Source organism: Delphinus delphis, chromosome 5 (assembly GCF_949987515.2).
Source record: "Delphinus delphis chromosome 5, mDelDel1.2, whole genome shotgun sequence".
Taxonomy (NCBI): domain Eukaryota; kingdom Metazoa; phylum Chordata; class Mammalia; order Artiodactyla; family Delphinidae; genus Delphinus; species Delphinus delphis.
In genome coordinates, this window is record NC_082687.1 from 77,169,437 (window position 1) to 77,181,654 (window position 12,218).

Genomic DNA, 12,218 nt, shown 5'->3' on the forward strand with positions numbered 1-12,218 from the left:
TAGCAATGCAGAGCAGGGAATTACTTATTCATTTATAATTAAGAACTTGGTTCTTGCTGTTTTCGAGGACAATGCTTTATTTCCTTTTCAGCTAAGGGGGTAAGGGTCCTTTCCCCAACCCATTTAGTTTGGGAGATCCCTCTCTGTCTCTCTCTCCTTCACGTATATATATATATACACACACACACACACACACACACACACACACACACACACACACACACACTATGATTATTATAAATGACATAGTGACAGAAAAGGATAATATGGATAATATTAGGCTACATGTGAAGGATGAGCTATAAAATAAGTACAAAGTAATACTTCAGTGAAGACAACCTATTGACTTTTTGCTGTTTCTTCATATTTCTGTAAGCTGGTTTCATCTCTGTTTTTGTTTAGCATTTATAGGAAACACAATTTGGGGAGACAAGAGAATGTTTTGTTCCTTAACCTTGTGTAGGTTTGCCTGCATTGTATATTTCAATACACAGTCAAGTGTGGAATTTTAATCCTATCCTGGGTCTTCAAAACAGGAAAGTAAAGGGGTACATAATGGTCACGTAGATGAGACCACTGTAAAAAAACAAAAAACAAACACAAAACTTGGAAAAATAAAAAATTATTTTGCAGGTTTATAGGGGGCTTCATTTGTAATGTAAACACAGATGTTGACATGGGCCACTTGTTAGAAGAACTTAGAAATATAATACAGAGCCTTCGAAGGTACAATGAAGACTGAAGACTGAGCATTTTGTCATTGTGTTCTTACTTGCCCAGTGAAGTCCCAGCCAAGCTGCACCCTGTGCTCAATGGAGATGCAGAGTTAACTCAACTTGGTGTGGCCTGGGAAAGTCACGTTACCTGACACGTACAGGCTTCCTTGTGACTGACCACGTTCACCCTGTTGCTCATTACTTGACAGAATGTAGCTGAAGAGTTAAGGAACAGGTTCCTGAGAACAAGTGCTAAAGGACTCACAGGGAGAATGCCCACCAGTCACCCCAGAAACTTGTATTAAACCAGACTGATGCTGTCAGCCTACTGTGGTTCTCAAGTTCTGTTCTTTCTTGGTTTATAAAACCTCAATAAAGAGGTCCTTTGGAAATTTTCGTGCTTAAATTTCCTTAGACTGATTTCAAAGAAGAAATGTGTAGTGGGGGAAGGAATGCAGTGGGATGGGGTGGGACGGGGTGAGGATGGATTACAATTCCTCTGTGTTCTTAAATATTTAGGCCAGATTAACATGTGATATGATGCTTGCCAAGCTTTACCTTTTTTATTTTCTCTTGCAGGAGTGACTTTATTTGAAGAGTTCTAAGAGACTGAAAACTTATGACATATAAAGTTGCCTAGGGAATTATTTTTTTATCTTTTATACAATTTCTATGGTGGAGTCTGCAGACATGTGGATGAAAGCTAAAAGGGAATACTGTTGCTATGCTGGATACAGAATTCAGTTTGCTTTGAAACAAGTTTTGGTTTAAAAATGTCTGATGAAAAATTTATTATCTTTCCAGGGAGGAAAAGAGCTCATGTTTTTGTCTTCCCAACCACCACCCCTCCCAATCCCCCATCTGTGGCCTTGGTGTACACACTGCAATTTTTCCAGTATGCTAACTATGTACAGTGGAACTATATGTGTATAGTCTGAGCTAATGCTCAGGGTGTGTGTGTCTGTGTGTGCGTGTGTGTGTATGTACACACATGTCTGTGTGCCTGTGCTTCTGTTCCCCCAACCCTTAGATCTCATTTTGCTACTGGTTGTAAGACGATCCCCTTACAGTTTAACTGTTACAAAAGATAAAAGATGAATCTTTGGTGGTGAAGCCTCCTTGAAGATATAGTCTAACCCTGGGCAGTTGACCCCCCAAGATATCATGGAGTCAGAGGGAACCAGATGCTAGACTTTGGATTCAGAGACGAGAAATCAGCACTGACCTGCTACCAGCATGCCACTCCTAGGTCACTTATAAAATATTGAGAGTTTTGGTTGTTTTTTTGTTTGTTTGTTTTAACTCAAGCTAAGCAAATCTTATTTAGCCATTGAATAAAGGGGGTAATGGTTTAAAGTCACTAAAAAAAAAGTCTTGTTTTGACAACTCAAGGCTAAAACAAAACAAGACAATCTCCACTTCTGGTGCAAGATGGACCCACACCTTCCTCTGGTATGTTTTCCTTGGTGTTCTTCCTGTTCTCCATCTTGTAGCTAGTGTCTGTTATTTAAAGGATTCTTGAGGGTTACTTTCCCCTGTAGGTGTGGAATACCCCACTTAAAAAAAAAAAAAAAAGCTTTACAGTTTACAAAACACCTCAAAGAACCCAGAGGTGAAGGTAGTAGTACATTTATGGGAGGTCTGGGCCAAGAGGTTGGGGAGTCCAGGTACAGGGAAATCTTCAAGACCTGCCTCCATGTTGGTAGGGTGCCTTGACACTTCCTTTATTTCAAAAAGAAAGCACAATTCTCATTTGACTCCCAAAAGATGATTCCCATGAAAATGTACTTTTTTTTTTTTTTTTTTTTTTTTTTTTCGGTACGCAGGCCTCTTACTATTGTGGCCTCTTCCGTTGCAGAGCACAGGCTCCGGACGCGCAGGCTCAGCGGCCATGGCTCACGGGCCCAGCCGCTCCGCGGCACGTGGGATCTTCCCGGACTGGGGCACGAACCCGTGTCCCCTGCATCGGGCAGGCAGACTCTCAACCACTGCGCCACCAGGGAAGCCCGAAAATGTACTTTAAAGTATCCATTCTTTTTCTGGCACCAGACTAAAAATGTCTAACCTTTTAAATGAATGGTAGGTTCAATTTCATGTGAATTTTTGCTGACAACTAATTAAAAGCTGTACATGTGTACGTGCATACACGCAGTAGACCCGAGGAAGGCAATATGGAAATAAATTTCCCGGTGGTCCAGAAAGTAGCAATATAGGAATTTTGGGGGTGTGTATTAGTGTAAATAATATGCGTGCAGTCTAGACCAATAGTTTTAGTTTTATAAAGAGGAATCATTTTTTTGTCTTAAAAATATTATGCCCCCGGAATGGTGAGGGATAAAGTGTAAGATATTCTTCAGCTTTAATTATTTTATAATTTTATTCAGGTCAGATCGCTTTTTTTTTTTAATAGCAATACAACAGGCAAGAGGATACTCAAAATATTTAAATTGTATTTATACCAAGAGTACGTTTTAACTATTTTCTAATACTTGAGCAGTTGTTGTCTGACTGGCTTCCAAATATGCCAAAAGTTAAGCATTCAGTATTTTCAACATGTATGCTTTTTACTGGTTTATATTACCTAATGAGAATCTTTAAGTGTTCCCAAAGCAACAGATGTTTACAGGCCTTTTGTGTTTTTCCTCCTTTAGAAGGCTTGGAGACCCACAACAAAGTTACTGTATAAAACACTAATGAGGGACTAACTTCTGATGTCATACATGAGTTGGCTACCACCTCAATGTAAAAATTTGTAAAGGAAATTTTTCACCGAGTGTCAAATGTATTTTTAACTGTCTGGTTTGTACTTCTATGACTTTTGTACTACCAAAGCAGAGTTAAAAATAAAAACGTTAAACACAGTGAGTTGTTTTTGAATGATCCAATTGTTGGTGCCTTGGGTACTGAAAGTACAATTGTGGTTGGTATAATTTATCGAGCTTAATATCACAGTGCCTGATTTCTTAACGTCTGAATTGTCAAGTGATCATTTGGCTGACTTTCCCCATTGGATTCCTCCTTCCCCCCATAGTAATGCCATCCTCACCCCCGATTAGTATTTTTAAAATTTGGAGATAATTTTGGATGTAAGGAACAGTTGCAAAAGCAGTACAAAGAGTTCTTGTATACTCTTCACCCCACATTCCCTTATGGTATCATCTTACATAACCGCAGAACAATGATCAAAGCTAAGAAATTAGGGCTTCCCTGGTGGCGAAGTGGTTAAGAATCTGCCTGCCAATGCAGGGGATTCGAACCAGGGTTCAAGTCCTGGTCCAGGAAAATCCCACATGCCGCGGAGCAACTAAGCCTGTGCACCACAACGACTGAGCCTGCGCGCCACAACTACTGAAGCCTGTGCGCCTAGAGCCCATGCTCCGCAACGAAAGAAGCCACTGCTCACCGCAACTAGAGATAGCCTGCGTGCAGCAACAAAGACACAACACAACCAAAAATGAAAATAAATAAATAAATTTATTAAAAAACAACTAAGAAATTAACATCAGCATAATACTACGAATTAAGTCACAGCATTATTCCAGTCTCACCAATTATCCCACTACCATCCTTGTTCTGTTCCAGATTTCCCACTGCATTTAGTTTCGGCCTCCTAAATCTCCTGTGACCTGTGATTTTCCCTCCGTCTTTTCTTATTTTTCATGATCTTGACGTGTTATAGCATGTACTGGTCAGTCATGTTGTAGAGTGCCCTTCAATCTCAGTGTGCCAGCTGTTTCTCCTGACTAGACTGAGGGTTTGCATTATGCAAAGGACGCCCTTCCCATTGCTCCGTATCGGGGGCTGGTGGGGGAGGCCATGATGTCGGTGTGTATCGCTAGCGATGTCAACCTCCACCATTTAGTCGAGGTGGTGGCCACCAGCTTTCATTTTGGTAAAGTCACTATTTTTCCCTTTGTAATTAATAAGTATTTGAGGGGAGATATTTTGAGATTAGGCACATACCCTATTTCTGCTTCACCCTTTAATTTTACCACCTGTATTATTTTCTTTGGGCTCCTGTAAAAAACAAACTGGGTGGCCTAAGACGATAGAAATTTATTCTTTCACAGTTCAGGAGGCCACAAGTCTGAAATCAAGGTGTCTGCAGGGTTGGTTCCTTCTGAGTCCCAAGGGAGAACCTGTCCCATGCTCCCTCCTGCCTCCTGGTGGTTGCTGGCAGTCCTGGCGTCCCATGCTGTGTAGCTGCTTCCCTCTAATTGTCTGCCTCCGTCTTCACATGACCGTCTTCCCTGGGTGTGGGCCTCTGTCCTCTCGTCTTCTCATGGGGACACTAGTCATTGGATATAGGACCCACTGTAATCTAGGATGACTTCATCTTAACTTGATCACATTTGCAAAGACCCTAATTCCAAATACGATCACCTTCACAGGAACCTGGGGTTAGGACTTCAACATACTTTTTTAGGGGACACAGTTCAACCCACTACACCATCCATTGGTGGGTCTTGCCTGCAGCTGTTTTTACTGTGGGAGGGGCTCTTTCAGGTTGGTGCCTGTGTCCTTTCGACATGGCTCCTTCTCTTTATTTCTTTCTCCCTTCCTCTTTATCCCTTTTGCCCTTTCTTACTTTCTAGAACCACGAGAGGCTCCAGGCTCATCTTCTCATGTTGTTTTCCTAGTCTTAGCCTTGGAATCCACCACTAACTAATCAAGGAGCCCCGGTTCCTTTTATTGGAGAATGGTGTTTAGAAATAGAGATCAGAGCACTAGGTGTGCTCATTGATACTGGGGTGTTACTGCTTCTGGGCACACATATACACACACACACACACACACACACACTACTAACCCATTCATATACACACATCTTTATTTATGTAACTATCTTTAGAACAAAAGCATGAGTCATGACTGCTGCCTCTGACCCCAGTTTAGCTCCACAGGGTTCCCTCTAACCTTCCCACTTTCCTTCTTTGTGACTTTTCTCCAACAGTAAAGAAACCTGGCTCTTACAATCTATAATATTTTTATACAATGTCTCAGCCCTAGCATACATGTAAAGTAGTTTGAACACATACCCCTGTGAGAAATAGGTTTCCAACTAGAGCAGTATGCTGTGTACTTATTCTTCTAGTTGTGAGCCTTAGAGAATCCAGCCAGAAGCCTGTTTGCCAAATTTACTTAGGTCAGCGCCTTTTTTCCCCACACCTTGGGCGTGCTTGTGTGATTCAGTTTTAACACAGAGTCATTTGTCATCATCTGCATTCCATCTTTCCTTCATGTCCTGGTTAAATTTCTTAAAATTTATATGCAGCAGGGTCGTGGCGGCAGTCACGCGGCTCTGTCGGGTTCAGGGCGCCTGCCTCACCGCATGGGTTGCCGGCTGTGAGGCACAGCGCCCCTCTGATCTTCCTGCACAGCTCAGGTGATTCTGGACAAGGATTGAGAACGTGGATCAAGCAAGTTTTAAATCAAGATTTAACATTCCAACACATAAAAGTTATCTAACAGCTCCTCCCAGGCCATATACTTCTTTGAAAGGAGGACTCTCCAATGTATGGTTTGACAGATTTAAAATATCTAATGACTACCCAGAGCACCTTGAATCAATTGACGTAATGTGTCAGGTGCTTACAGATTTCATTGACGGTGAAGTAAAAAGTGGTATCAAGAAGAACAGAGTATCAGTAGGAGGATTTTCTATGGGAGGGTGTGTGGCAATGCGTTTAGCATACAGAAATCATCAAGATGTGGCAGGAGTACTTGCTCTTTCTAGTTTTCTGAATAAGACATCTGCTGTTTACCAACCTCTTCAGAAAAGTGATGGTGTCTTTCCTGAATTATTTCAGTGTCATGGTACTGCAGATGAGTTAGTTCTTCATTCTTGGGGTGAAGAGACAAACTCAGTGTTAAAATCTCTAGGAGTGAGCACAAAGTTTCATAGTTTCCCAAGTGTTTACCAAGAGTTAAGCGAAGCTGAGCTAGAAAAACTGAAGTCATGGATTCTTACAAAGCTACCAGACTGAATGAATTGATTGATTTGTTAATATATAAGTAATGTCTTTATGAAAAGTGATGTTTACTGCCAAATTCTAATTTGATAAACAATAATTAAAATAGTAAAAAAAAATTTATATACAGCAAACTTCACTCTTTGGGGTGCCTCATTGGATTCTGAGTTTGAATTTTCCTCTATGTGTGTGTGTGTGTGTGTGTGTGTGTGTGTGTGTGTGTGTGTGTGTTGCCTTGAAAACAAGATGATCAATAACAGCTTATGCTAAGGAAGTGGAAAAGCTGATTTTACAATTTTCAGCTCTTGAAAACCAGGAAACCCAGAATATATGCACCAGGGAGGATGTTAGGAATTCCCCCAAATCTCATTTTATAGTAGAAAGGGGTCATTTGGGGTTACAGGTTTTGTTCTTAATCAATCAGCCTTTTTTTTTTTTTTTTTTTTTTTTTTTTTTTTTTTGCGGTACGCGGGCCTTTCACTGTTACGTGCAGTCTCAGCGGCCACGGCTCACGGGCCCAGCCACTCCGTGGCATGTGGGATCTTCCCGGACCGGGGCACGAACCCGTGTCCCCTGCATCGGCAGGCGGACTCTCAACCACTGCGCTACCAGGGAAGCCCTAGGGAAGCCCTAGGGAAGCCCTCAATCAGCCTTTTGATATCCTCTCTAAGATCCTCCCTAGGATTCAGCTTTCCACCGGCAGGTCCAGGATGAACTTGTCAAGGGGATTGACAGTCCATGGCCTTGTATGCTCCTGCACTTCCTTTTCAAATCCAGATATCAAGCTTTCCTCCATCCTGATGATCTGATATAATGGAAGTGTGGAGGAACACTTCCTTCCCTCCCACTGAGGACAGCAGGATGTTGGTGCTTTGGAAGTGGGGTCCCACCATTCAGGGCTTGGCTGTGGTCAAAGGAGACTCCGTTTTTCACCCGAGGTCCTTACCAGTTCTTAAATCCTCTGAACCCTTTTGTCTGCAGGGCAGGTTCTATCCAGGGCTTCCTTTGTTCATTCCTCATCCTCCCAGGACCATTCTTCAGGACTGTTCTCAGATCTTCCTGGAGATCCCTCATGGTAGCTCCAAACACCCGAAGGGGCACCTGGGACTCTGTCCCCGGCATTCTGTGGCCGCCCAGCTGGTGTCGCTGCCCACCCGCTTCAGCTGCTGCCCAGGCGGGCGGTTGTCCGCCTCGCACAGAGCTGGCACTTGCCCCCTCTGCCGGCCGAATGCGAGAAGTGCAGGAAGCTTAGCTCCTGGGCCATTTATTGGTGGTGGTGTGTCTTTCAGGGCCGGGCGCTCAGAAAGTACGTAGGCATGATTTCACGATGAATGAATAAACAAACAAAAGTCTACCTTTAAAAATGAAAGATTATCATCAGCTATTTTATGGGAGTAAAAATTGAAGTTTGGATTTTTCCTAACTTATTTTCTGACCCTACTAGCTGGTCTCTATTGTCTTTCTCATAGGAAATCCCAGTTTCTCACCTGGGAACTTATTTCCCTGCACGTGTGGATGCTGGTAGAAATAATTGAGTTCTAATTTGGAGGAGACCTCCATGCCCTGAATCCTGCCATGGAAGTGGTGTGGCTGTGAGAAGCAGTGCGGTCTCAGAGCAGTGGCCCCCGCCTTTGCTGTTGGCTCTGAGTCATGGCTCTGACACTCACTGCCTGTGCAATGTTGGGGAAATTATGTTACCCTCTTTTTAAAAAAAATTTATTTGGCTGCACTGGGTCTTAGTTGAGGCTTTCAGGATCTTTGTTGCAGCATGCGGGATCTTTAGTTGCAGAATGCACACTCTTAGTTGCGGCATGTGGGGATCTAGTTCCCTGACCTGGGATCGAACCCCGGGCCGCCTGCATTGGGAGTGCGGAGTCTTAGGCCACTGGACCACCAGGGAAGTCCCTTACCTTACCTTCTGAGATGCAATTTCCTCAGCTGTAAAATGACCTATCTCTCAGGACTTTTAAGAACTAGGAAAATGCAGGCAAAGTCATGGTGCCTGCCGTGGTCTCCATGGCAACCCTGATGGAGTGCACTGTCATCGTCAGCAGCCAAGCTTGGTAGCTTGGTAAAGGGTCTGTGTGTATCTGTCCCACCACAGCTGATCAAGGTGGCTTGTGAAGAGGCCGAGCACACACAGCTCTGTCCAAGTGTGGAGCTGAGCCAGGACACCTTTTGCTGAACCACAGTAAGAGTTCAGAAGCCTCGTGGAAGAATCACAGAGTAGAGGAGAGTCCAAATTTTGGGGAGGCAGAAGCACAGAGGTAGAAAAAAGAGTTGAGGATGAAGAGGTAGTGTGTGCAGGGGGCAGCTGAAACTCCATCAGCCCAGTGCCTCTCCCTTCTGGGATGATGCCCCCTCCTTTGGAGAACTCTTCTCCCTCTTAGAACCCAGCCAAGCGCCCCACTGCCCTGACTGCAGCTGGATGTGACCGAGGCCGTGCCGAGGAAGCTGGTCTGAAGAAAGGAAGGGAACATGCAGAGGGAAGAGAGGCAGTCCTGGTTTGTTGTCAAGGCCTAGATTCATTTGACCCTGAGGTCCAGCTGCCCTTCCGAGCTTTATGAACATTCCAAGGACACCCCTCTTTTGTCTTACCGCCTTTGGGTTGAGTTTCTATCACTTCTGACAACAATCACAAAACCCCACTGTCGGTGCAATTATTCTCAGAAAAGTAGATACACAAGGAGTATCAGACATCCAGCCCTACAGCTGAGGCTGCCCAGCGCTGCCTCAGATCCACAGCCAGGGGCCCCGGCCCTGGTGTGGCATCTGCTCTGAAATGCTCTTGCAATCCCTCTCCGGACTTCGTTGCCTTAGGATAACCTCCATTCCATCATCTTTCCTTGATTTGCCATAGGGCTTGAGACTGTAGCTCCTGTCAGAGCACAACTTTGGCATTCAGATGACTCTGGCCATCTGTGACCTTAATGTTTTCAGATCCCAATCTTCTAACTGAAGATAATAGACTAGACTGAAGATAATATGTGCCTTTTAGGGAGGCCGTCAGGATTATAAGAGCGTGGGCAGGTAGTGCATGTAGCATGGGGCCGGACACAGCCAGCGCTGACTCAATGAGCTGCCTTGGAGTTGCCAAACTCAGCCCCTCTTTAGTGAAATAAATGATAGAGTGATGAGTATTTGGCCATTTGAGTGTGGGTTCTTGGTGTTTTTGCCACATTAAAATTGCTTCACATTCAAGATGGATCCAGTGTGGGGATAGGGGCGATTGGAGAGTAGGAGGGATCAGGTAGAAGAGGCAACTTCTAAGATTCTGTCTGGGCCTGAGATTCTTCTGGAACCAGGTCAAATACCTTAAGTGAGAGGATGATCTCATTGCTCCAATGTTAAATGGAGCCGGATCTACAAGACAAGGGGTGTGTTCTTTCTCTGCATGTACAGGCTCTCATTTTATCTTATCACTCTTAGGATAAGACATGAATGTGGTATAGTCTTAAAAAGAACTTGACTTCTTTTTATTTGCAAGTCATTCTAACTGAGAAATTATAGAGAAAATGCTCTTGGAATCATAACATGAAACCTAAATTATAAAATTTCTGGGTTTGATTATGGATGAATATCTTAACGTTGGCCAAATAAAAAAACCACCTAACAAAACAATTCCTCTGAAATAACTAACCAACCCTACCAAACCCAAGATTTCTATCTTGCATTAAAAATGCATTTTATTTAATAAAAATGTATTTGTGGCAAGGCAGGATTAAAGAAATAGGTTAGTTTTAATGCCTCAAATATTCATTTCAGACATAGCATGACAGAATTGTGACTAGGCATAAATTACTGTGTATCCTCCAATGGTTAAATGAGGAAAATAAATAATAACAATGAGAATACAAAAATAATAATAATAATAATGAGAATACAAAAATAATAATGATGAAAATACAAAATATTAAATTTGAAGTGCCCCAAGATGCATGTTTACCTTGAGATGATTGTTAATAATGTGGGTAGAAAAGGACTTACCTAGGTTAGAAATAATTCAACATGATTAGAAGTGGTGCAGAAAGCTTTGGTGGTCATAGAAATCAACATTTAGTTATTAAAAGGAAGTGTCAATGCTACTCATAAAAAAATGGTCCAGTGTGAGATGACCTTCACTGGGTGATAGAATCACATCTAACGTTTATTATTTACCCGGTGCTGGGTATGCGCTAAGCACTTTATATTCTGTGTCTCCTGTAAGTTGCATTACAGCTCGGGGGAGGCATAGCCACCACTTCCATTTTACAGGTGACAATACTGAGGAAAGGAATCTCAAGATACTTTGCACTGGCCGTTCATGTGATCATTGTAAAAACGCAAATATCATTGGTCGGAGACCATCTCAGAGATTTTACAGATAAGGTCTTGACTAACGTTTCAATTCTTTATGAAAATCTTCCTCAGAACCAGAAAAAGAAAAAAACAAAACAAAAACCAAAAACCTTTCTTTCCCAATTGACAATACATGTAAGTTTACTTTTCCAATATTGGATTTCTTTTTTTTTTGGCGGTATGCGGGCCTCTCACTGCTGTGGCCTCTCCCATTGCGGAGCACAGGCTCCGGACTCGCAGGCTCAGCGGCCATGGCTCACGGGCCCAGCCGCTCTGCGGCATGTGGGATCCTCCCGGCCCGGGGCACGAACCCGTGTCCCCTGCATCGGCAGGCGGACTCTCAACCACTGCACCACCAGGGAAGCCCTGGATTGTTCTTAGCTCCACCACCTTGGTTTAAAGTTCCCCCAACTTTCAGATCTCAGAATTCACTTGATTGTTGTGATTGCTGAATTCCCTGCAATAATGGAGACCAAAGGCTTTTTTTCTTAGAAATTCCACATTTTGATTCAGCCCTTCCTTTTTTCTGATGGCAACATGGCTGTCTCCACAGAGAGGCTGTATTACCTATTCCTTAAAAGGAAGCTTGTTGTTCAAACTGAGTTCAGTTGAGATTCTGCCACTGACTGTCTGTGTGACCATGGATGAATTAGATAGCTTTTTGAGCCTCCATTTCCTCATCTGTGAAATAGGGATAATCATACCTACAACTTATAGGGTCATGGGGGACTTAAGGAAGATGATGCTTATGCAGAACTGAAACTGTACTAAATGCTTAACAAGTGGTAGTTTTAAAAAAAGTTAAGCTATATTTGCACCTATAAAAAAAAAACAAAAACAGGGCTTCCCTGGTGGCGCAGTGGTTGAGAGTCCGCCTGCCGATGCAGGGGATGTGGGTTCGTGCCCCGGTCCGGGAAGATCCCACATGCCGCGGAGCGGCTGGGCCCGTGAGCCATGGCCGCTGAGCCTGTGTGTCCGGAGCCTGTGCTCCGCAATAGGAGAGGCCACAACAGTGAGAGGCCCGCGTACCGCAAAAAAAAAAACCCCAAAAAACAACAAAAAAAAGTAACTTGCTGTCTCTCACTAGTTATTACTGAATAAAATTTCTATATCAATAACTGTATTGTTTGGCAAATTATTTTGAAAGTGTCTGCAGATATGTTTTTCTTGTTATAAAATTTTTCTCTATAAA

General features: G+C 43.2%; 1 protein-coding gene and 1 pseudogene across 1 annotated transcript in view; both read left to right on the plus strand.

The window, feature by feature from the left end:
• Positions 1-3,597, plus strand: part of RELL1 (RELT like 1) — a 62,735-nt gene extending 59,138 nt beyond the window's left edge. The window contains exon 7 of the mRNA XM_060012717.1: positions 1,296-3,597. The gene's annotated coding sequence lies outside the window, so the exon portion shown is untranslated. The remainder of the gene's footprint in view (positions 1-1,295) is intronic.
• Positions 3,598-4,535: 938 nt separating this feature from the next.
• LOC132426292 (lysophospholipase-like protein 1 pseudogene) lies at positions 4,536-6,774 on the plus strand (annotated as a pseudogene).
• The last annotated feature ends 5,444 nt before the right edge of the window (positions 6,775-12,218 follow it).